Raw genomic sequence first — 27,623 nt, 5'->3', positions numbered from 1 at the left:
TTTCTGCAAAGTCACTGCTAAACAACAACATAAACTACAACAGGTATAACTAATAATCACTTGCTGAAAATGTGCTTCATTTAGTCAAATGCTGCCAGTGTGCTTACTTATGATCTAAAAGACAAATGCATCTTATATCCAGGTTTAAACGGGCCCTTAGCAGTCTCTTTGGTTGATGTTAGAAGAATATGTTGACTTTTATGTGCAAAGTTACTAATCGCTAGTAGCAAGTGTTGGTTTACCATAAATGTATGTTAGCAAACACTACCTATCTTTACTCTACTTATACTCTGATGACATATAGTTCACACATTTATTAGAGGCTCCACAGATCCATCAAAAATTAAATGCCAATGCTGAAAAAAATGTGATATGTGATTGAATGGGACGGCACGGTGGCTTAGGCCTTGCATCTTCTCCCCGTGTTGGCGTGGGTTTTCGAAGGGTGTTCTGGTTTACGCCAAAGACATGTAGTATAGGTCAATTGTATAAACAAAATTGATTGTAGTGTATGTGTGTGAATGTGTATGGGTATTTCCTAAGACTGGGCTGCAGCTGGAAGGGCATCCGCTGTGTAAAACAAATGCTGGAAAATTTGGTGGTTCATTCCGCTATGATGACCTCTAATGAAAAGAGACTAAGCCGAAGGAAAATGAATGAATGAATGTGATTGCATGTTTATTTATGCAATATTGTATATGATAGTTTGAACAAATTGTAACCAACATGTTTCATATTGTTTCAGGAAAGAAAGCACTACTTTAACTTTAGATTTTTTACTGCTGCATAAAACAAATCAGACAATTTAACAACGTAAACAAACCAAAATAATTAAATTTGATTTCACCACCACTTTGCTCCACTAATATTAGTTTTATCAACCTCTAACTAAGGAATTACTACTTTGCTGTCTTGTTGCTTTCTGAACATGGCCTAATTACTTGGTCATAAAGTATATTTCAGCATCCATACTAGAATCATTACAGATATTTGGAAAACCAGCATGTGTTTCTCAAAGTAATATTTTTTACTTTAAACCAGGAGATTTCATGTAATGTGAACACATAGCCTAAACGTTTATGTGTTTGTTATAGTTTAGTTCAAAGCTTGATTTTATTTAGAATTTTGTTTTAAGTTGAACCAAACTAATTCAATTAATTTGTTGTCTAAAAAATAATTTAACCTTTAAGTTAATGTATTTTGTTTTGCCTTGAGCAGAATAAATATTTTAATTAATATTAAAATACTTTTTTTCAACCAAGTCAAAACTATAATTTGAGGGTAATTTATAAATTTAGCTGTAATATTGTTTATCAAATATTCTTTGATCAAACAATATTACTTTAATCTAGTTTATTTGATGAAGGTTTAAAAATATATTTTTCTATATTATACTAAAGTAAAAAATATACTGTATTTAGTGTGTCTAAATTAAACAATATTTCTACTTTGTGTGAATGTAATTTTTTTTTCAGAACAAATACTTTTGAAAAAACGTCTGACAAAGGCATTTCTGAGTGGAGTTTGCATGTTCTCCTATTTGTGTGGGTTTCCTCTGGGTGCTCCAGTTTCCCGCACAGTTCAAACACATGATGTTACGTCCTTTTAGATGTTAATATTAAACTAGGAGTAGATGACAATAACATACATTAGTTTAATGTGTGTGACAAGCGGATGGAGAAAGAAATAAACTGAATCAAATAATCACTGCAATTATTTATTGCCCATATATCCCATGAAAACCAGTGAAAATATATTATACAGTGAAAGAAAAATATTTACAATGATTAAATAATGAATTACCTGGGGGGGAGAGGAAGTAGTTGAATGTGCTTAAATCAAAGAAATAAATATAACAAAACTCAGTAACTGTTTTCACCAAACTAAACTAAATATGAAAAGAAAAGCATGAAAAGAAACATCTTCAACGTACCAAACGTCTTAACTAAACTGCTCTAACTAAAAACAAAACATACAGAAAACAGCACATTCTCCTGAACCTAATGAACTAATACAAAATATCAATCTGAGTGTTGTATATGTATATCGCGCGACTTACTCACTCCTACACCTCTCCGAGGCATCACTCAAACATGTCAGTTAACTGGAAAATTTCACAAACATTGTTAAATCGCAAACTTTAGACAAGAGCATTAAACAAGCAAAACACATTCTCTCAGACTAGCCCTCGCAAGAGAGACTGTCCTCACAGAGACCCACAGAAAGAATAAGAGCGAGAAGTGGCGAGAAGGAAAGAGACAGAGAGAGAGAGATCGCCATTGCAGTTTGGGCTCGGCTTTTAAACGCTACGCCAACCAGCGATTGGTGGCGCAAACCCAGCGTCAGCGGCCAACGTCATCAGCACGAAATGCGGATCCTCCAATGCCGTTCGTACCTGTAACACATGCATGAAACGACACACCCACATACAAACGAACGCACACACTTATCCAAAATACGTTCTGCAAGGGAACGTTACACATGAGCTATAGGTGAATTGAACAAACTAAATTGGCCTTAGTGTATGAGTGTGCATGTGAGAGTGTTTGTGTGTTACAGCTGGAATGGCACCTGCTGTGTAAAACATATGCTGGATAAGTTGATGGTTCATTCCGCTGTGGTGACCCCTGATAAATAAAGGGACTAAGCCGAAGGAAAATGAATGAATGAATGAAGTCTGACAAAAACTGATATGAAACAGAAATTTTTTCTACATACAAATATGGCAGACAGTGTTCTCACAGTGGCAGCTGTCTTTCAAAAAAATGACTGCTGTCATTACATTTGATCAATTTACACCATGACTTGAGCCTATAAAATAATGTCTAGTGTTCAGTTTAGCTATTAACTTACAACATCTAAGACAGAACCTTGTCCTTCTGTTCCAACAGCAACAACAAAAAAGGTAGTGTCAGTATTTGGCTCACTTTATACATTATTTCATATCTGAAAGTACTATGTCAACATTATTTTGACTCTAGACAAGAAGCCTGATTCGTCATTGTGTCTAACTTTAGACTGTTTTCTTGTGTGTCATATGCAGTGATTCATATAACACGACACTGTTTGGATTACAGCAGTTTATCGACATTCTATGTTGTGGCTCCATTTGTTGTGACATCCGTGAAGAGAAGGAATCAAAGATCCTTCAGAGAAAGACCACAAGAGACACCACTGGGTTGCCGTGCTGAGAAAGTGTGTGCGTGTCTAAATGCGGTTAGGGTGAAGTGTGGCCAAGTGCACTGAATCCAACAGACAGTGTGTGTGGAGTGTTTCTCCGTATGATATTGGATTATGGCTGTAATAATCCCAGACATCCACTGGGAAACATGCTGATAGCACAGATTGGGAATTTTTTTTTTCCGCTCCTCACAGCGGGACTGAGGAGAATAAGCCAAAGCTTGTCAGCATTCCAGACCCTGATTATCGGATTCGGTTACTGGATATGGTACCCAGATTCTGCTGCCAGTATCCCAAACCTGGATTTCTTGGAACCGGTCAGGTTTGCACTAAAGGCCCTGAATCAGGACCAGCGAGAGTTACTGCTATTGAATTTAGGATTATAATAAACGGTTTTGCAAAAACGAACATTCTGTCGTCATTTACACACCCTTACTGTTGCAGTTCCTTCAGTAACCTTATATCCACATTACATATTTTCTTTCTTTCTTTCTTTCTTTCTTTCTTTCTTTCTTTCTTTCTTTCTTTCTTTCATCCACCTCTTTCTTTTAATTAATGCTTTTATTTCAATTTTAAATGCTGATGTTGGTCACGACAGCACTTTCTGCTCAGTTTTTTATACGTTTACGTAATGTTTCAGATTTAAGACTTTGTTTACTGTTTTACGAAATGTTTTTGTGTCTATTGGAGAAACCTTTTCCACAAAAAAAAAAAAATCATTTGTGGGTTCAAATATGTTCAGAGAAAACGTTTTAAATGTCAGCTTCTTAATTTTGTATTAGGAAAAGCACAATGGCAGTATATGGTACCAGAAAACATAAGATTAAAAAGAATGTGAGTCACAATTTGTTTGCAGTTATTTTTAATTCTGTCAAATTAAGAATTCTTGTCGATTTAACTTTTTTTAAAGCTAAGATGATCTCCCTTCTTTTAACTTGATGTGGTGTTACGGCGTCCCTCTGTGTGAGGTTTATGAAAATTAGTTGGTTTTTGCTCCCATTTTGGTTTATTTTTCCTCCTTTCTTTTTTTTTTTTTTTTACTTTTTCTTGTGAGTCAATTGTTTAAATAATGTATTAATATTTTTTGAATAAAGTGTTGTAAAAAATCTAATTTTTTTTCTCCTTTCTTTCTTTCATTCTTTCTTTCTTTCTTTCTTTCTTTCTTTCTTTTTTTCTTTCTTTCTTTCTTTCTTTCTTTCTTTCTTTCTTTCCCACACCTGACTACAGAAGTTGGTGTAAGTTTTGTGGATTTGAAGAAATTATACAAAGTTTGTTTTTGAGATGTTCGGAACTTGAAATTCTTTTTACGTTGCTTAATGTTTGGTTTCAGGGTTGTGGTGAGAAGTTTTCCTATAAGGTTTTTATTGGTGGGATCAGATCTAAAGTGGTGAATAGGGCCAAAATGTGTTTATTAAGTTATTTATTTGGTACAGCAAAACTTGCAGTTTTGAAAGACAGGAAATACAAGAAGAAATTGGAATTTGGAGAATTAGAACTTGTTTTAATTTATGCAAAAGTTAATGTGTATGCTAAAAGAAAGGATATATATATATATATAATAATGCTGAACTTTTTTATGGTTTGTGGGTATTAGCATCCCTTCATCCATCCTTTCTTTTCAATTGATAATGGTCATTCTTACATCTATCTGGGGGGTGGATGTTCATATTTACCACTAAAAAGAAAAAAAGTGTTGCTCATTTGCATTGTTTGGTTGTATAGTACAACAAATATGTTGTACACGTTGTAAAAGAAATACACTATGGACCAGATCTACTAACAGAGGTAAATTGGCAAAAAGCCCATATATGATACGAGTTGAATGTTCTATGAGCATTCATTAGTGTTCTATGGAAATGTAAGAATAAGCAGAACTATTGACTAATGATATAGGTGAAAAATAATAACACAAATTTTTATTTATTTTATTTTTTTGACATCCACAAACTTAAGTAACCTGCATTGTGTGATTTAATTAAATAATCTTATCATTAATACTTGGTAAAACAGTGGCATCTGTCATCCTGTCCTGCATGATAAATTTTCTCTGCAATATAGTAAAGGTACTGTATAATCAAAACAGAGAATATGACAGATCTCACTTTGGCAAAATCTAATTTGCAAATATAATGGCTTCTTTGATTTCACGTGCAATAAAAAAATTGACACCAAAGGGACAAATGAGAGAATTCGAACTTGCGCTTGGCAGTTAATTATATTATTTCTGTTGCATTGTTTGCTCGTCAACACCTCATCACTCATCTTATAAACTAATGCTCAGAAATCACAGAAAAATGACAGCTCCAAAATTGCGTTTAGAAATGGCAGAGAGCTAGGTAAAATGAAAGTTGACTGCAATTATTTTAATTGTTTTATTGCATTGCTTTCAGTCATCAGGTCTGAATATTCATGTAAACTAAAGAAACATTACTTACTAATACAAATGCTTGCGATTGAACAAGACTAAAGGTTAAATAATTCTCCTAATTATTTAATGTGAACCGGCTCACTAATGCAACAGCTCATGATTATTCATATTACCAAAGGTTAAAAAATATTTTACTTGATTCAACAATGAATATGGAATTAATCTTACAATAATATAAAGCAACAAGTTTGCACGTTAATAGCAGATCAGGGGTTTCGGCATTTTATGACTGGATATAATCATTATAATCATGCCTCCTTGTATTCTAACAATGCTAAATGACCTCAAATCTGTAAAATTCATGGGTGTTGTTTTAATTATTAGTATTGTCACGTCTCTTTTAATTATTCGCAATCCCCAAAAGCAATTTCCTCTGTTCTCAAGCCCGGATAAAGTATACAGATAAGCCTGGATTTCACAAAACTGCAATGTCATGGAGAAAGTTGAGGAAAAAAAATGCTAAGAAAGATTTAGACGGCACCAAAGCACCTTGTGTGTAAACTGAGCCTTATAAAGTTCATTAATGGACAGGCAAAAAATATAGTCCCTGTTAACATCACCTCAGCTTTTACTAGTTTACTAGTGCGCTTGGTGTTCGGTTTCATGGTTTGGCAGTTTCAGCTGAATTTACAGATAATGAACATAAGAAAAAGTGAACGGCGCTCGGTTATATAGGGCACGTTATTACATTCTTAATGTCATGCAGTTATTTCTCCTTAGGTAGGAGTTTGGGTTTTATTGTTTTGCGTGTCTGGGTGGATTAAGAAAGTACAACATGTTTTGTAGTGAATATTCAGAGGCAGGCAGAGAAGGCACGATGCAAATGTACTCAAAATAAATTATGAATGTGTGAAAAACGGCTATATGGGAGCTATATCATTGAAGGAATGTAGGTTCATTATAAATTATGTTAAATTGACAATGCATTAGGTATAATACTGATTTTTCTTCAAAAAAAGTTTTATCTAAACTGAAAAAAAAGCCCAATGGAAGTGAATCTGTCGAGTTTAAGGGTCAGCAGCGAATAAAGACCCTAAACCGATGTTTTGAAAATAGTTTAAACTCATTCAAAGGTTTATTCAAGGACACTAATTACTAATTTCTAGGGCCAGACAGAATCTGCGGACATTTTTTGCTATATCTGCAGAAAAGTATTTTTAAAAATCTGCAGATTTATGCGAAATTATTTTGGGAGTATCGTAACTAAAAACTAAATATTTTACATAAAATAATAGCTTTTTAACTTTTAAAATCTATCTAAATCCAAAACAAACAAAGCAAGTCTATTATATAATGTATCTACTGAAAGAACGAAAACATAGAAAATATTACTTTACAACTGTATTGTAAATACATAGCATGAAATTTTTATATTAGATAATATTATTACTGAAATAAACTTAAACTAAATAAATATAAATTTACACACATTTACACAAGTAAAAAGACTCAATGATGGGCTAAAAACCAATAAAAATCCGCAGATTTCTGTGCGCACATATTCCCTGTCGGGCTATTTGCAGGCATTAGTTCTTTCTTTTGATAAATAGCAACTTTTCTTGTGCATTTCAAGCTTTGCAGTTCTTTTATATTCATAAATAGAATTTATAAATTCATAAATTAATCTAAAATAATACAGAGTCCTTGAACAAATATAATTTATTATATTAATTTTTTTTAGGAAATCAATTAAATAAAAGTTCCTTATAGGTTCAAAGTGGACACAAATGTCTATGCCCTTAAACATTTATAATATAATATTTCCCCTCTACTTCCATGCATGATTGATTTTTTTTTCACCAGCATCAGTTCATTTTCAGAAATTCTTAAATGCTGGTTGGTTTTCAAAATGTCTGTTTTATATGCAGCAGGGTACTCACTGTCAGTTTTGAAGCATTTCCAACAGAATAAAAAGCCTATTAACAAATGTTGCATCATTTTATAGTTAAATGGCCTTGGGTTTAAAACAGCAGTTTTAAAGGGTTTCAGAAAATAGAATTTTGTCCTTAAGGTCCTGAGTGAACTGTTATTTTAACAGTAAGTGAAGGTAAACTATTATAATTCCGACAAAAATACATGCTAGAGCCACAAATTATGTATTTGACATTAACTAATGTTCAAAAAATGTATATGGACAAAATAAAAAATATGCACATAAAGGGTTTAACTGGGTTTTTGTAGTGATCGACAAATCTGTATTGAGACTGGAATAGTTTTTTGTTTTGTTTTTTTACCCCCAACAAGAATGAAGGCCAATTAAAATCATTCTTTAAGATATGATCCCGTTGAGTGCTGGAACTCTGGAATGATTTAATCTGCTGTGTTAAAAAGATGTACATACTGCAAATGGCAGTTAAATGGTCCATATAAACAAGCATAAATAATAGATGGGACCTGTCCTGAGCTGCACTCAGCAGGAGGCCTGTATGACAATCCACACCGTCTGTGGCCATGAGTTTCAGTGCAACGGGACCATGTGCCATTGATCTTGACCCCCCGCACCTCCTCATCTTTTCTAACAGCACTCTGAGGGACTTAAGCAGATCCTCAAACTTTAATGTCTGCTAAAGCCAAAAAGAATGCTAATTTATGTGGCCTGCCACCAATTTCCTCCAATTTCCACCAATTTTTTTTTTCTTGTTTCTATGGTTCTCTGAAATTACAAATCTCTTTTCCCTACGGTCCTATTTAGATGTGCACTCTACAGCTGGGGACGATTACCCAAAGGAAACCGGAGAGGGGGAAGGGTGGCATTTTGGAGTCACTCAGGAAGTTTTGAAGGTGGCGATTGTGAGATAGAGGTTATGGAAGTGGGGAACAGCGAATCCCAGGGACACAGGGGGGCTCTCACCCTGCACGGACTGACTTGGGGTTCCCCGATCACCTCCAGAAGATAGAGCCACAGCACATCTGTGAAGATTAGCCAAAACAAGGAAGAAAGGAAAGGCGTCGGATGAAAGAGGGAAAAAAATGAAAAGAAAAAAGCTGATGCACCTCCTTCAGCCAGGGAGGAGGCAGCGGGTCATCTTTTAAACTTTGTCAGTTTCTATTGAATGGGTGTTTAAATATCATGTTCAACTAAATATATCTAATATAAAACTACAGGTAAAGTTTTATGTAAATATAACAACTTTTTTTTTTTTTTTGCAAATTAAATACAGTAAAAATGTAGTAAATAAATAATTTTTTGTTATTCATTTAATTTAATTTAATTTTAATTTTATTTTAGATTTTATTTATTTCATTTTACTTTATTTTATTTTATTTTTAGTTCTTGCTGCCGATAATTATCCATCCATCCCATGGGTTAACTTTATCACCAGTCTGTCCAATTAGAATATTAGAAAACAAGCAAAGCAATTAATTAATGACACCTTTTATGTGCCTGCGTGGGAAGTGCTGCAGGTGGTGCATTATGGGATGTCACTCTAATAAACATCAACCGAATGAACACTGCAACAGCTATTGCATTTATTGCATTTATCCAGAGCCCAGGATTCTTTTCTGTTTGAAGTGCCCCCTGCACCTTGAATAATTCACCGTCTGCTGTTACCTCTCCATCAATCCCTCCTTCAGTATATGCTCTGTCTATCGTGCGCCGCTCAGGGGAGGCGACACAAACGCAAGTCGCTCATCTCACAGTTTGTGTGAGCGTATAGTGTTAACACCATATTGGCAGCTCTTGTTTTCTCTAAGCTGTCTTTCTGGCTCTCTCCGGCGGCTAACGTTAACGCTCCTAGCTAGTCGACAGCTCCTCTGTCTCTTCACACAATCGGATCTTCTCGTCTCCCGAGCCGCAGCAACTAAATTAGCCCTGGGACGCCCACTGTATGCTCTCCCGCTAGCACAGATCAACCATCAATCACTCAACACCATTACTAACAGGTCAGCCCGAGCCATGTCCTCTACACACGCCATGCGAGAGACCGGAGCTATTAAAATGATTGATCTATCCATTCGCACACCTCTGCAGTGGCTTTCTCCTCATTTCAATAACAGCACATATGTTGCAGGTTATTGCATCTCGTGTATATTAAAAATGCAGCCGTTGTGTGGCGTGCACTTTAAATAAATGATACAATTGCACTTCAAAGCTACTTATTTCACGACTCTTAGAGTGCAAAATCGTGCTGCGAACTTTCACCCGTCAGGGTCGTCATCTCCCGGTTCAGAGGCCGACCTGTTAACCCAAACTAGCATCCTCCACCGGCCGGCATTTATCAAACAGATAATTAAAGCTCATGGAGAAGCTGGTTCCTGTAGACCTAAGAGAGGCCAGGGGTGATATCATTATCCCAGGAACAGAGCTGATGGTGCGGGGAGAAGCTTTGTGCGGTGGCTCCTCCTGGACCCAGTCATTAAAACAGCCTGCCTTCATTCATTATGGATGTGTTGTGTGCTTGCTTAGCTTTGTTCGCTGTAAAACCAGCAGGCCTCTGAAGAATCGAGAAGCAAGAGTGATGGGAGAAGAAGGTGTGCGGAGACAAGAAAGAGACAGACGGAGACAGAGACAGACAGGAGTGTCTGTGAAAGCAGGGGGAAGGTAGACGGGAAAGCTACTTTGAAAGCTTACTTTACCAAGCTACAGGGATAGTCATAATGTAAAGAAAGTTAAAACAAAACAGAGATGCAACAAGAATTGAAATTCTCAAAATCTCAGTCAGTGATAAATATTTTCATAGTTATATCCACATGAACACGTCTTGTAATATATTTTGATGCTAGTATAGAAGGGAAGACAGACACAGATTCTGCAAGCTTACTTGTTTAAGAGAAAGTGCTTTTCAACAGGAACTTATTTTTCTTTTCGATAAAACAGGTTTATTTTTAAAGTAACAGTGTCTTAGACAACATAGGGCTCTATTTTGACGATCCATGCGCAACACCCAGAGCGCAGGGCGCAAATGCATGAAGGACACGTCAGAATCCACTTTTGCTATTTTAAGTACGGAAAAAATCCACTTTGCGCCGTGGCGCTTAGTCTAACAGGGTTAAGCTTATTCTCCTAATGAGTTATAGGTGTGTTTTGAGAAAAAACCAATCAGAGTCTCATCTCCCATTCACTTTAAGAGCCAGCGACGCTCCAGGGACAGACTAGTCTTCATTGAGGCCATCTTCCAGCATAAACCACGGCGAATGAAGTTCTGCACAAGACTTTTGGCCAGCGAAGAAATTTAAATGGTCGTGCCCAACTGAGTCTGGTTCTCTCAAGGTTTTTTTTCTTCACTCCCATCAGGTGAAGTTTTTTTTCCCTCTCCGCTGTCGCCACTGCCTCGCATGGTTCAGGATTGGTAGAGCTACGCATCGATGAATTTGCTATTCAGTGTTTGAACTCTCAGTAATGATTAAATCACACTGAACTGAGCTAAACTGAACTGAACTGAACTTAAACACTAAAACCTGAACCACACTTTTCCAGTTACTATGACCATTTATGTGAAGCTGCTTTGACACAATCTACATTGTAAAAGCGCTATACAAATAAAGCTGAATTGAATTGAATTGAATTGAGTTGTGTTGCGCCATAGCGCATTTGCTATTTACATGACATACTTTGTAAGCGGAAAAACTGAAACCTTCACTAGAGAGAAAACAGTTAAACAAAGCATCAACAGCGCGCAAACGAGAAAATGAGCCTCCTCATTCTTTACTTTCACTTTCACTCTCGTGAATAGGGAAACTTGTTGTACGCACACACATCCATTAGCCTATAAATAATTAATGTTGTTTGTTAAGCTTAAAGATTTGTTTCAAAACTATTTCTAAATTCAGTTCTAATTTCCAGCAAACAAATAAATGAACAATAATAACGAAGTGTGTTCTATTCAAATACACATGCTATGCCCCATATGGTCTAAAACCTGACAGGTTGGCAAATCTAAGCTTGTTTTTAATGAATCAAATATAAATATGCATATAATAAACAATGCATATAATATACAACTAATGATAACATTATACAAAAGCAAATTGTTATGAATAAACTGAAAAAAAAAAAAACCTGAGATGAAGAAGGCATGAAAGTATGGTTTTTATATTTATGTAGGCTAGAAAATAATATGTCTTGTGATATTTCAATCCTTTAATTATTTTTCATTTGTAAAGATATTTGTGTATTGTTGTACATCCTGTGTGTAATAAGCAATGTGTAAGCGAGGCGCACAAATAATGCGCTGTGCGCTGGACTTTAGACCTGCTTTGATCTGGTCTATTGAACAGTCTATTTAAGTTCCTCTAAATAGCAACGCGCCAGCAATGCGCCTCAACACTCCTTTTTTAGACCAGAACACCTATGGGCGCACACATGACCGCAAATGCATTTGCTGTTTAAACAGCGTGGTGAAAGACGTCAAAATGACTCTTGTGCCGAGCTGAAACTAGCAAACAACAATCGTGTTGCTCATTGCGCTGGGTGTATGATAGGGCCCATAGACTCTAAAAGCAAAAGATTCTGAAAACCTAGCATATACATTTCTAAAATTTGTGAATTATGTACCCAGAAGTACATACAGTACGGCTCCATTTTGTCTTTAATTTTGTATTGTAGTATTGTAGATGTATTTCTGTGGTTAGTTATGCTTCTGAAAGGTGCAACACAATATATTGTGGTAGTACTTCAGCAATACACTCATTTGGAAATCATAGTTCACCGAGGAGCAAAAGTAGTAGTTGTGCTGCAGATGTATTAAAGAAGTACTTCAGTTGTATTGCAATAGTGGTATGGCAGTGTTACTGTAGTAGTACTTCAATTGAATTGCAGTAGTTGTACTGCTTTTGTACAGTAATACTATTCAAGTTGTATTGCATTACAGTAGTTGTAGTACATCAGTACCATTGCAGTAGTTGTACTGCATTATAGTAGTATTATCACTTTAGTAATATTGAAGTAGACGTAGAGCAGTTGTACTGTAGTATTACTGTAATAGTCCTTCAGGTGTATTGCAGTAGATGTACTGCAGTTTCTTGTATCGTAGTACTTCAGTTGTATTGCAGTAACACTGCAATATATTTAAATAATGCAATTTTTTGTGTCCAAAAAACTGCACTTTTTCAGAAATTAACTAAAACTGCAGTATTCCTTAAATAATAATAATAAAAAAAAATGCAGTAATTTTTTGAAAGAGTTTGCCATGTATGTTGGTGGACTTGAGATGCAGAGAGGAGTTGACTAGATGACTGGGTTCGAGTTCGGTAAAGAATGATTCCAGAAAGTGAGTACGACAAAAAACAGAAGCCAAGAAATTAAATAAACAAGCAAATAACAGGGTGTAAATGTACTGAAAAATGAAAACGTGGAAAAATCAGGCAAGGGCTTTTGTTTTTCTGAATTGCTTTTTAAACTGTCGGTTGGGTTTAGGGTGGTAGGTCAACCAAGTGGTTGGTCATGTCAATCTGAGCTTTTGAAAACATTATCGGTTGGGATTAAATAAAGGGAGGGGAAGTCAGTCGATCAGTCAGTCAGAAAATCAGTTGTCAGCTTCTGGTGAAGAGCAGGCAGGAATGGCACTCGTAAGAGAAATCTGAGATCTCAAAAAGCATACACAGCAGTATCTGATGGATTCGCAAGAACAAAAACTGCACAAAAAGAGTACTGCCTGGGACATATTTGGCACTCTCCAGAAAGGTATATAGCGGTACGTTTTCAAAATGAGCAGGGTTGGTCTTAGAACATCTATTACATGTCACAGTTTGGCTTGAAAAAATAAAGACATTTGAAGAGTTCAGAAGCAAACTAAATCAAAACAATTCTTTTAAAGTTAGCTTTTTTCCAGGCTCTTACGGTTCAGTAATTACACTTTCACTGGTCATAAGTTTGGGGTTAGGTTGTTTTTTTCATGTTTTATTTTTATAAAAAAAAAAAAAAAAAAAAATTCTGTTCATCAAGGCAGCACTATGTAAATGAATTGTTGAAATTGAATTACAAAAACTGTTAAAGTCTTAAATATTTATTGCCATTTTAAATAACTGCTTTGTTATCGTATGTAGTTTCAAGTGAAATTATTATTCCAGCCATTATTGCTTTTATTGCTATTACCATTAATAATAATAATAATAATAATAATAATAATAATAATGACGATGATAATAATAATAATAATAATAATAATAACAATAATAATAATAGTTAATAATATAATGATTTCTGAAAGATCATGTGACTGAAGACAGGAGTAATGAAGCTCACAGTAAAATATTTGAACATAAACACTGTTGGAGGCTGAGGAAAAACTGCCCAGTTTTGGAGAAAATGTGAGAAGGCATTTAGAGGCTTTTGCATCTGAGATCTTCATTTATAGCAAATGACCCTATCCTAAAGACCCACTGAATGGATACAAACTTAATGTGAGAAAGAATAATTTAAGACAAACTGACTCACTAGAATTAATTCAACACTAAATATTAAAGTGGGCATTTTAGGATGAGCCTGGCTTAAACTGAATAAGATTTTATTTGTGAAAGAGAGGGGAAATTAAGGATGAAAAGGCTAACTACCATGAATCAGATTTCAAACTAAAAACATTGAGGGATGAATTTTAGATGAACAGATTTCCCAGAATGTATTACTTTTTTAAAGAATCAACCAAGGGTGGAATACATTTTCCAATTTTATGGTAAAGCATTTAAAATGAGTCCATTGACTTGAATAAACTAGTTTTTAAACATTGAAAAAGTGAGGCATTTAAGAATAATTGATTCATATACGAAGAGTTCAGATGCAAAAACCTCTAAGTACCGTCTGAAGTTTCCTTCGAAAATGAGCATTTTCACAGACTCCAATGTTTATGTTGAGCTATTTCATTTTAAAAACCTTTAAAAAGTGAATTCTTTCCCATTAACCTGAAATTACTGAACCTACACACAAGAGCGTGATAAAAATTCTCATTTTTCAAAAAAAAAAATAATAATTCAACGGCTTTTAGAGGTTTTTGCATCTGAACTCTTTATACAGTATATAATTGATATATTAATCATTCATTCATTTTCCTTTGGCTTAGTCTCTGTTTCAGAGGTTGCCACAGTGGAATAAACTGCCAACTATTCCAGTATATGTTTGCCCTTCCAGCCACAACCCAATAGGAAAATATATTAATCCATTAATCAATTTTACAACATTGTTATTATTATTATTATTTAAATAATGGACAATTTAAGAATAACTTATTCAATATAGATTGATTCTGACATATATAGAAGTAATGAATCAGACGTTCAAAAATATAAAGACAAAGGTGTGCTTAGAATGAACCAGGCCTTTTGAATCTGACTTGTACAAAGAACTAAGTTTAAATTGAACCGATTTGCTTTACTCTAAAGGAAAACCTATTAAACTATTAAAACAGCTGAACTACAGCAAAAATATTGTTTCATAGCAGCACTGCTATTTTTAGGTAGCTATTCCCTAACTCAGGTTATCAACTTTGAAACTCCTTCTTCAGCTTCCAGGAAGGAATTATGAGCAGCTTTATTTACTGAAAAACTGTTTAGATGAGGTGTGAGAAGCACTCATGCCCCCAGTAAACAAGATCGATGGCCCAATCAAAGCAAATTATGGGGCTTCTGGGAGGAAGAACGCTCACACATAACCACTTCCAGCCTCAACCCTCCAAATCCCACCCTTTTATTAATAACAACAGAGAGCTGATCTTAGGTCAGCTATACAGCCTGTAATAGCCTCATAACATCGGTGCAATGCTCAGAATGCTCCCCCACTGAAATGAGATAGAGGCCTTATTACATTAGTTCCTGTCGTGTGGGGACTAACACGTGTCCGCTGGTTAAATTTGCTGTGGTGGCAGAGGCATGAAGCTTTAATGGGGATGTGGTGTTGTTCTGCAGATGCACCAAAGTGCTGTTGTTTTTCCATGACAATCAGTTATCTGTAAACGCAGCCCAATTTCATTTGGTGATTTTAATGGGCTGCAATGACACAGGCGCTCGCTAAAGACAAAGGGAAAGGCTGTGAAACAATATACACACATGCTCTCTCTCTCCTCCTTCTCTCACAGTAATGAAATCAGATCTCCTGCGCACTTCAACTGTTTTGAAAATGACTCCATAGAGGACAACACAAACGTTTCCGCGAGTTGCGTGAAATCAGAGATAGATGGAATCACTTAGTGGCGGCATTCACAATTCGCCACTTTAGAGGGAAGATAAATAGTCTGTGTGCTGTGGGATCTGTCCACCTTAGCTAAATTCCCCCGCTCTTGTTTCTCCTCGGCTCTGTTCTGCTGATGTATGCAGAACACAACAAACTCCACATGAAAAGGGAGAAAAATCGAGGCTAATTTACATTAAAAGATGACAGTTTTAACGGCAAATGAACATGCGAGACTGCCGATAATGTCTCGTGCTAATGAACCGACTCAGCATTTTCTTTTCCTTTTTGGGGTGCCTTGACTGGCAATTACCAACACACACACACACCACTTTCCTCTCTCTCGCTTTCCCACATTCTGTCCCCCCAGAGGAAGTTGTTTTCCTCCCGCTAGTCCAATTTGTTCCTCTGACTTTTGAACTTTGGCTGGGAGGAGACAATTTATCAAATCATAAGCGTAGCAAAATTTTAATGAAGTAAAGGTGCTGTGAGCAATTTGAACTGATTTGCTAACTTGCGCTAGATTTGAACTATAGGCCATCCTTCAATCACTTCTCTTCTCAACCCACACTGTAAATAAACAACAACAAAAAAAATGTCAACAGGGGCATGCTAGGACAAGGGGATTATCCAAATGTCATTCTTTTTATTTTACATACATTTTTTTTTTTTTTTTTGGCTTCTAATGAAAACAAGACAATCAAGGTCATACTGTTATTGTGTCAACTTTAATTTTTGGAGTGATGTGGTTTTAGTTTACATTATACATTATAAATCCAACACCTGTGCATTTTCATAAGCTATTACATTTTGATGTTTGCCCCACATAACCAGTGTTTGGCACATTCCTTTAAAATAATGTTTAGTTAGAGTTACTTCTCACAAATAGTAACTGAGTTAGTAACTCAGTTACATAAAAGTAACTACACTGTAAAAAAAAAAAAAAAAATTATTTTAATTTTTTTTTTCCTGGCAGCTATAGGGTGCCACGACTCAGGACACTGTTCATATTTATGCTGCACCACAGAGCGCCATCTGAATAGTTTCATTTTAAATAAAATACGAATGTGCGCGTCTGCTGTTTGATACTATCAATGGTCATGTGCGCGCCGTGTCACAACATCTCTAAATATTTCATTCTAAACAGCTTTGAGGGATACAGATGTCAGGCGTTTGTTCTTGTTGCTTATAGAAGGCAAAGCGCGCAGTACGGCGCATCCGCTGAACGACTCACTTCCTCAACATGCATGATCGCATTCATCTAATTTTCTTAAACAAAGCATTTTAAAGTATGGCTATATTTTTATAAGCAAGGATTCTGGCACTTCAACATGCAGCAGATGTTTTACAAAAGTAGTGTGTAAAGAGGGAAACACGTCTAACTTATGAAATGTGAGGGCTCATGGAATCAACTTTAAGATGAGGAATGGACTATATTTGACAGCTTGTGACATTGTGGCACTTTCAGTGAGAGTGTTTACATAAACACCAATACTCTGATTTTAATATAATTATGACAATACTCTGATCAAGAGTTTACCACATAAACAGTGATTTTTGATTATCTTAAAGGACCACAGACACAAACTGCAGAGGAAACATTTATAGGCTGGTGACGCTATGACTTTACTGGATCTATGTGCCATAACATGTAGCAGGGAATCATGAATGTAACATTCAAAAAGCAGCTCATGTAAACACCTGATTCATATTATGGTCTCATTCAGGTTAAGGCAAATCATTAGATCACAGATGTCTATGTAAAAATAGTCACAAGCCCCAAACCCAGAAAAAAGGTGTTCCCTCATTTTGATGACAGCCTTTCCACAGGTTAGTAGTAAGCTAATGTAATGTTAATAGCATAATGCAAATCTTGCATTTATGCTAAAAAACAAATGATCAAAAGAAATATATTAATGCAATTCAAATATATAAAATATGAATTGATGTTTACTTTAAACTTATTATAAATAAATATTTATATTGCTTACTTATAATGATTAAAATATATATTTATATTTTTTCAAATAATTTTGTGGCTAGAAAGTTCAGGCACCGGTATCGAAATAACCCTAAACGATACCCAACCAAAGTTAAAATACAGACATTTACCATAGAATAAAAGACTTTAAATTACAGAAATTTCCTTAAGTTTAAATTTCCGGTTAATTTCTGTAATTTAACGTCTGTTATTTTACAGTTAATGTCTGTAATTTACCACCTATAGCTGCCGAAAAAAAAGTAAAATAACAGAAGTAACTATTGCATCACTTTAAAGAGGTGGTCCACTACAATATTATATTTTAACTTTAGTAATGTGTAATGTAGCTGTGTGAACATAAACAACATCTCTAAATGTAAGACACTTAAAGTTCAATGCAAAGGGAAACAATGGATGTTACAGAGTTAGTTTAGCAAAGCCTACAGCGAACAAAGTTTGGGGACAACAAAAAAATACATCAGGGCTAGTGACAAATGACTATAAAATAAATCTAAAACATTGTACACTAATCTACACAACTATCTACAACATTTAAATGTTGTTGTGGGACAATGTGAGAGACAAATTCATCATACCATTATAAATATTTTCATTACTATAGTTGTCACGTTCGATGGAGGGGGAAAAGGAGCGAGGACTCAATTGCAAACCAAACTGAGGGTTTATTAAAAAATAAAAATAAAACAAAAAGGCAAAAAAAACTACCCCCAGGGAAAAAAACATTAACAAAAACTTGACTGGGCTGGCAGGAAAAAGCAGGGCTGGACCCAAGTGCGGTCATGACGACCCTTATGCAGAGACACAATGACAAAAAAGCAATGCTCGACTCAAGAAAGCTCAAGTCGAGCACAACACACAAGACATGACAGGACTAGTGTCTGGACTCTGCAATTAAAACAAGAATTAACAAGACCAGAGTGAGAATCCTGACAATAGTAGCACAATAAAACACAATAGATGTGTTTATATTTCACAGACCACAACTCTTGACTTGAGGTACTTCATTAGATTAGTATTACCTGTCACTGACACAGACTCTTTTTTTCCTGAGCATAAGTTGCATGATACATATTTTTTTGGGCCTTTCACTTCAATGAGAGAAAAGTAGGGCTTGTATTTCCAGTTTGCAAAAGCTAAACTTTTGAACTTGTTAGATTGCCCATCATTCTGACTCCTGGTCGTTGGTGTGTGAGTGACTGTATGTGAATGCCTGAACTACTATGCCTTTGATTAGTAAATGAGGGAAATAGACTCAAACTAAGCCAATCCTCACATTCTTAGTTACACACACACACACACACACACACACACACACACACACACACACACACACACACACACCCTGGCCCAGAGAAAGAAAGGTCTTACGGGTAAAAGAGATGCTGCTCTGCTTGCTTGAAAACTGCTTCAGTTTTTTCAATTATAGTAACGAGCATGTTATTGTGTCAGTAACAGTAACGGCGTTATAATTGGAAAAAACACAACAAAACACTACTTATATCTTAGTTACCATATATCAGTTGTTTTAATATTTTAGTTTAAGACATTTGTCATATTTTGTGGCTGGCTGAAGTGCAGGTGAGGAATGACCAACATTGCATTACTTTCTCCAGCATCTTCCATGACTTAAACAGATTGTTGAAGCTTGTTTGTTAAAACAATGTCGAGAAGGTCAGGATATTTGTCTGCTATGTCAAATGTTATAAAAAAAAATCCTGTGTTCCTCAAGGGAATGATCCTCTTACTAATGGAAGAGCAAACAAAATACTGGCAGATCCATTCTTAATCTTGTCTAGGTCCAGTATTTAGTCACGGCTTTGCAGAAAAAAAGATGAAGATGGGATCTACCAAACAAAATATACTGTGGACAAAGAGAATTAAAGATAAATCACAAAAGAAAATGGCTAAAACAAAATTGAACAATGAACAGAAGCAAACTGATATATTTCTTGGGTGCAAATGGGCAACTAAATAATTCACAGGTGCTTAACATTTTTTGTAACCATAGAAACTAATGAACATGAACAGAGTAAAGGAAACATAAGGATAAATATAAATATAATGATAAGTATCATTGTGTTTACACAGATGAATGATAATGACGTTTATTTTAAGATGATGCTTTTAATTCAGCGTTTTCTCTTGTAACTAGCAGGTGTCCTCAGTGCTTTATTAATACATCTGAATAGTATTGTTGAGCTTGTGACGTGTAATCAATCTAATCAAACAGTAAATTTAACAATCAAAGTCAGTTCCCCAGCATTTTCAAAGAAGGCAACAGAAAGACATTGAAACAAGCATTGGATTTCGGTGGTGCTTTTATTTTTAAACATCAAATAACCAGCATGACTTTCATAACTTCCATCTATTTTTATCATTATTCCCTATGGCATAACCAGTTGTTTCCAGAGTTGTTTCTTGACAGTCGTCTGTATCTTTAAATTCTGTTTTATCGTTTGCTAGCAGGGAAAAGTCATTCAGAAAGTGATCCCAATGATATTATTCCTCTATATCTTTATTGTTGTAGTTGTACTGGAACTATGTCTTTATCGTTATCTTTATAGTTATCGTGCTTGATATGAACAAAAGTTGTGAAGTGTGCTTTCCATCTCAGATGTAGAAAACGTAGTCCATGCTTTTATGACTTCAAGGCTGGATTACTGTAATGCTCTGTCTCCTCTATTAACAAACTTCAGCTAGAACAAAATGCAGCTGCCAGAGTTCTTACCAGGTCTAGAAAACATGATCATATCACCCCAATTTTGTCCTTCTTACACTGGCTGCCTGTTAAGTTTCGTATTGAATTTAAAATATTGCTTGGTACCTATAAAGCTTTAAATAATCAAGCTCCTGTTAATCTAACCAACCTTCCGTCTCGCTACAATCCAACTCGCTCTTTAAGATCTCAAAATCCAGGGCTTCTGGTAGTACCTAGAATAGCAAAGTCGAGTAAAGAAGGTCGAGCCTTCTCATTTATGACTCCTAAACTCTGGAATAGCCTTCCTGATAATGTCCTAGGCTCAGACCCACACTTCCTATTTCAAACTAGATTAAAGACCTATCTTTTTAGTAAAGCATACACTCAGTGCATCACTTAGCTGTATGATACATGAGTGTGCTTCACACTGGTTACTGCATCGCGTTTATATACACTATGAACAGCAGCTACGCTAATTTTTTTTTATTCTCTATTTTTATCTGGGGATTCTCATCCTGAGGCCCTCATACTATGCAGCGCTACTGATTCAATCCAAGACCAGCGACGAGATGATCCCAAGGTTTCCATATCCTGGACCAGGCCGTATCCTGAGCAGCTACTGTGGTGGTCATGGAGGAGTGGAGCACATGAGACTGATTACTGTGGCGCTCCAGGGACAGACGAGTCTTCGCTGAGGTCCAGCTTCCAGCCTCCGGCGCCTAGACTGCAGCTCTGCACAAGACGTTTGGCCAGTGGAGAAATGGAAATGGTCATGCCCAACTGAGCCTGGTTTCTCTCGAGGTTTTTTTAATTCTTCACTTTCGCCAATTGGTGAAATTTTTTCCTAGCCGCTGTCGCCACTGGATCGATGGATTTGTTCTTTAGTGTTTGGACTCTCAGTAGTGATGATTAAACCACACTGAATTGAGCTACACTGAACTGAACTTAAACACTAAAAACTGAACTGACACTGTTTCAATATACTATGATCTTTTATGCACTATACCAATAAAGGTGAAGTGAATTGAATTGAACAGGGCTTAAACTTACAAGATAAAAAGAACTGTTATACCCTGAAACTACTTTAATTGCATGCTTCTTAAAGAAAAAAAAAAGACAAACAAACAATTTCAGTACTCACTAATTAACTTTCAGGACTGAACTGGTTACTGGAAACAGTCTTTATACCTAATAGACTAATACATCTCAAGAAAAAGTTGTGATTCGCAGTCTTTGGTCATTTCAGATGTAAATGGCAAACACCCAAACAAAACGATCTACAAAATTTGTCAAAATATTGACAAATAGCTGTTCCACAGGCCAATGATTATCTTGCACATTTGCTTAGACTTCTCCATATGTTCATACAGGCTGATCAAAGATGGAATAGTAACAGTTTCTAAATGATTATAAACTTAGCAACCTCAATTAACCCCTCGATGAGTCTTCAGCTTCATTATCTCCCCTGTGAAATCGTTTCATCTCGTCTGGCCAAAAGTTTTGACAGCTCAGTTTGAAAGAAGCAGGATTACAGATATCAGATTCCCGCTGATTGGAGGGGGATTTCCTGTTTGCAGATCTGAGTCATTTACTGAAGCATTTCTCATCCTGTCCTCACAGTGCTCTAGCAGGAGATAAAAAGTCCACACCCTGGTGTTTCTCTGTCTAACTGCTGTCTCTTGAGTCAGGATAAAAGCTCTCATGCTTTACCTTTGGCTGGGACTTTGTGCATGACAGTTTGATGTTAAAAAATGTGATACATAATAATGTGAAATTAATTACGTTGCTACAAAAAATAAAAACAACTATTTTACAATTTCTAAACAAGATGGTTATCATAAAGTATGCTAAACATCTTAAATGCCATCATTTTATTTTACTGATTGAATGTTTGTCATAATCACATTATCTAATCCTTGCCGATCGCTAGTATACATGTGAATCTGAAGAACTACACACACACACCACACTAAAAAAACTACATATCCAGTCACGCAACGCTCATATACACATGTACCAGGTTCCATTGATTACACACACACAGCAGGAGGATTGTTATGAACTGATTTCAAGGACTATTTAAGCAGCACACACACTCGCATCAGTGCTGAGTCTTGTTTTTCTGTTTGTGAACATTACGATGCATTTTCCTTGCCTTGCTAGACCCTTGCTTTGTTGTATTGTTTATTCCTGTCTGCTGCCCGCCTTTTGACCAGTTGCTTCTTTACTCACTGCGACTCTGGATTTTCTGTACATATCTGTGTGCCCCTGGGTTGACCTTTGCTTGCCAGACCATCGTAATAAACACTGCATTTGGATCCACACTCTTTTGTCAGCGTCCCTTTACATTACAATGTTTAATATTTTATATTGTTTAGTTTTTTTTTTTAATTTGTTATATTTTTTAATTTAACATTGTTATATTTAAATTAGCAGTGGCTCTATGGTTACCGCTGTCACCTTACAGCAAGAAGGTCGCTGGTTCGAGCCTCGGCTAGGTCAGTTGGCCTTTCAGTGTGGAGTTTGCATGTTCTCCCCGTGTTGTCACAGGTTTCCTCTGGGTGCTCCGGTTTCCACAGTCCAAAGAAATATGCTATAGGTGAATTGGTAAGCTAAATTGGCCGTAGTGTATGTGTGGGAATGAGAGTGTATGGATGTTTCCCAGTGATGGGTTGCAGCTGAAAGGGCGCCTGCTGTGTAAAACATATGCTGGACAAGCATAAACTTCATTCTGGTGTGGTGACCCCAGATTAATAAAAGGACTAAGCCGAAAAAGAAAATAAATGAATATTTAAATTATATGTAATGCAATTTAATATTGCATATTATTATGTAATGACATTACTATGTCATTTAAAATCATAAGCATTTAATATTTTATAATAATACAATAAATAAACACATCGAATGAATTAAATCATGTTTTAGAATAAAAATACAATTATACATAATTAATTGAATTTCAACTATATTTGGTGTAAATAAAAAAGTGACCATTTCTGAACCATAAAACATAAAAAAAAAAAAAAAAACTAAGGGGCCATTCACATTTTGCATTTAAAAAAGCGTTGAAAGCCATTTCACCATTTTCTGTGCGCTTTGTGCTCATTTGTTGTTAGTCATTGCGAGGTGACCCATCAACTATTTTCTCAGAGGATGACAAACTGACAAAACAATCCTGCAGCTCTGATACAAGTTTTATTTATGGAGAAAATTAAAAAGCACTGCTATGTTTGGGTGTTCTGTGTTTGTCTGTGGTATTTAGTCTACCAGACTGTGTGTATTCCATACAAAGTAAGAAGCTGATTGGTCAATTCTCATCTTGTGACTCGCAGTGCAGCATTCTAAAAAATTGAGATGTTTTCAACTTGGTGTCTCGTGTCTCGCTACGTGGGCATCGCTCCCAATATGCATGCACTACCTGCCCACCCTATTGAGTATAACAAACTTGCGCAGAAAAGATGGAATTAGTTAAATGGTCCCTAATCACCCTCCTCTTGTTTTTTTTCTTGTAATACTGGATGTTCTTCTTCTTCTTCCTCTTCTTTTTCTTCTTCTTAATATTATTATTCATTTATTCATTTTCTTTTGGCTTGGTCCCTTTATTCATCAGGGGTCGCCACAGTGGAATAAACCGCCAACTTATCCAACATGTTTCATAGAGTAGATGCCCATGAAGCCGCAACCCAGTACTAGGAAACATCCATGCATACTCGTTCACACACATACACTACGACGCAGGTGAGACAAAAACAGAAGTAAAAAAATAAATAAAAAAACAATTGAATAACAGGGGGCTTCTCTCTTTCTGGCATTTTTTTCAATACTGCCGTTGAGTTTAGGGAGGGGAGTGGGGGGGTCGGTTGATTGGTCAGTCAGTCAGTAAGTTAGTCAACACCAACATGTGGCCTTCTTGCTGTGAGGCGACAGCACTACTGCGCCACCGTGTCGCAACCTTTATTATTATTATTACCATGAATAAATATTAATGGTTTACTTATGTGTCAATTATAATAATATATTATATTATGTGTCCTTGAAAATAAACCCATGACATTAAATGGTATATAATATTTAAATTAAAATCTGAAATTATATGACAGAGAGAAAGAGAGGGATCGGTTTGTTTAAGTGCATTTCAAAAACAAATAGTGTAGAGATCTTTTTTTTTGTCAGCATTTGAAATAATCCACGCAGAGTAACAGATTGCTGCAGACAGAAGTCACTGCTCTTTCTCTCTCTCTCTTCTGTATCTACAAACCAATGATTGGTCCTCAGGGTACGGATGGAGTGGAACTCATCCCAGCGGCACACTGACCTGATTATCACTGTCACATCTCTGAGTCAGAGTCTGTCTGTCCCCAGATCTGTCACTTGCTAATCCTGAAGCACAGGAATACCTTTTATCAGTTTCACTTTTTGGTGTCTTGTACTTGCAGTACAAGCTATTTATACACACTACATCCGTAAGAGAGATGAACTGAGACCAAATCAAGACATGGAGAGTTCATCAGTGAAGACGGCGACAGAAATCTGCCAAAAACAAGCCCATCGCCTCCATTCTCAACGAGGTCAGGCTCACGCTGTCAGCAGCCCCATCATCTCACAAACATCCCTTTGAAAAATCGTTGCGCTGATTTTTCTATTTACGAGCTGGCTGAGGAACAACGTTTATCCCATAATTACGCCACTGTCGCTGACAATTTCCATACAAATCATGAGGAAAAAATTGAAAACGGACCCAGAAGTCTGTAAGGCAACATTCCCACTCTTGCCAAACATCTCCTTCATTGCTTTTCAATAAAGCAGCAGGGGAGGATGTCCAGAGAGAAAGAGGCAGAAATGTCTTTCAATGTTAACAGGAGACACGCTGAAGTATTTGGATGTTTTAAATGACCCGGCTAATGAGGAAAATCAGCCATCTCTTGGCAGCTGAAGACCATGTGGTTTGCATATAATGATACAGTGGGTAGCTTTTTATTGATTGCACATTACAAACACATGTAAATCCTTATTTACATCCAGAAAGACGTGCTTTAACTATAAAATGCAGAATTTGACTTCCATATGCTCTTTCCCAGAAATTACTCAAATCTATTGCCTGCAATAATGTTTTCAGTAGTTTTTAGATGGATGGAATGATGCATGGATTGATAAATGGATTGATGAATGAATAGATGATGGATGGATGGATGGATGGATGGATGGATGGATGGATGGATGGATGGATGGATGGATGGATGGATGGATGGATGGATGGACGGACGGACGGATGGATGGATGGACGGATGGACGGATGGACGGATGGACGGATGGATGGATGAATGGACAGAATGACAGACAGACAAATATAGATAGATAGATAGATAGATAGATAGATAGATAGATAGATAGATAGATAGATAGATAGATAGATAGATAGATAGATAGATAGATAGATAGATAGATAGATAGATAGATAGATAGATAGATAGATAGATTAGATGAAAACCCACATGAATACATTGCTTTTTTTACACAATAATGTACTCAAAAGCCTGTTTTTAATCCTAATATATTCAGGGTCTCCAACTGCTCCTTCGCATTCCTGCTTTTATTCAATTACATGTCTCTCATATGTGTTTTTATCACTCCTCCCTTCTCACTGCTTTCTGTTTTTTCTCACTCCTCCTCCATCCATCCTAACTGGGTTCATTCCTGTCAAGCTGATTCCTATCTGTATCATATCCAATTCTTTTTGTCCCATTCCTCCATAATCCATACATTCCAGCACTGATATAGAGGATGCGGTAGACAGAGACATATTATATAAATGCTGCTGTGCTTCAGAATCATGCAGGTTGATTATTTGTAAACCGATTGCAACACAATATAACAGAGACAAACATAATATTATCAAGGTTTTGACATAAAAAAAAAATCATAATTTAGATGTATTCTACTATTTTCGGTGCTGTTTGACCCTCATCGGAATGCTGTCTTTGAATACACGTGCTGATTTTAGATTCAGAATAAAATGCCCACTTCTCTGCTTGGCTGACAGTTTTGAATAGTAATAATAATAATAATAATAATAATAATAATAATAATAATTCCTTAAATTTATATAGCGCTTTTCTGGGCACTCAAAGCGCTTTACACAATGGGGGGGAACTCCTCATCCACCACCAGTGTGCAGCATCCACCTGGATGACGCGACGGCAGCCATTTTGCGCCAGACCGCACACTACACACCAGCTGATTGGTGAAGAGGAGACAGTGATGCAGCCAATTGAATATGGGGATGGTTAGGAGGCCATGATGGACAGAGGCCAGTGGGCAGATTTGGCCAGGATGCCGGGATTAAACCCCTACTCTTTTCGAAGAACATCCTGGGATTTTTAACGACCACAGAGAGTCGGGACCTTGGTTTAACGTCTCATTCGAAAGACGGCACTCACTGAGCAGTATAGCGTCCCCGTCACTATACTGGGGCATTAGGACCCACACAGACCACAGGTTGGGCGCCCCCTGCTGGCCCAAAAAATCTAATTAAAATTAAAGTCTCTTTAATGCAAGTTGATTCACTCGGTAGCCATCTTTAAAACACCTCTCAGGCAGTATGCTTGGGCTTTCTGTTTAAATGGGGACACATCAAAGTCTCCAAAACTGCTTGCCAAGCTTTTGATTACATTACATATTAGGAATCACCAATAAAATTAAACAACAACAGTCCACTTAGTTTTATTTCTGAACATCTAAATCACACAAAATCTGCAGAAACTCAAGTCTGGTCCGAGCCCCTCCCCCAAAGTATCATCAGTCTATAGTGATCGATGACTGGCTTCTGTACTAGAAGGCGGGCTTTATTCGTCATATAGCGATCGATGATTGGCTCCTGTACTAAAAGGCAGGCTTCATGACCTGTTTAATCTGTAGGTTTACATCTACAAGGTCATTTCTGCACAAGGAACAAAACATTAAAAATGTTCTGTTGTTGATTCACCATCATGTCTTTGAGGTGTTGTGGTTGAATAACTGCATTATTATTTTTAATTGTGCCAACGAATGATGATAAAGTGTTACATATTTGTCCAAAATTTTATTTATGCTGGACTACCTCAGCAAAGACAATTAGTCCAGTGCTCTGTTAATGTGTGTTCTGACTTTCCAATACAATTATGTCCCTTCACATTTTTAGAATATTTTCAGTTTTACTTTATGAATGTGCTTGTTA

General features: G+C 36.3%; 1 protein-coding gene across 5 annotated transcripts in view; it reads right to left on the bottom strand.

The window, feature by feature from the left end:
• Positions 1–27,623, bottom strand: part of LOC141376138 (uncharacterized) — a 1,062,333-nt gene that overhangs the window by 498,115 nt on the left and 536,595 nt on the right. For 3 of the 5 annotated variants that reach the window (XR_015499519.1, XR_015499515.1, XR_015499520.1), the window contains one exon: positions 24,726–24,790. The exons of the other annotated variants lie outside the window; for them this stretch is intronic. The gene's annotated coding sequence lies outside the window, so the exon portion shown is untranslated. The remainder of the gene's footprint in view (positions 1–24,725; positions 24,791–27,623) is intronic. 5 annotated transcript variants of the gene reach the window in all.

This window comes from Danio rerio, chromosome 9 (assembly GCF_052040795.2).
Source record: "Danio rerio strain M-AB ecotype USA chromosome 9, GRCz13ab, whole genome shotgun sequence".
NCBI lineage: Eukaryota > Metazoa > Chordata > Actinopteri > Cypriniformes > Danionidae > Danio > Danio rerio.
Note: the sequence above shows the minus strand (reverse complement) of the source record. Positions and strands in the feature narration are given on the sequence as shown.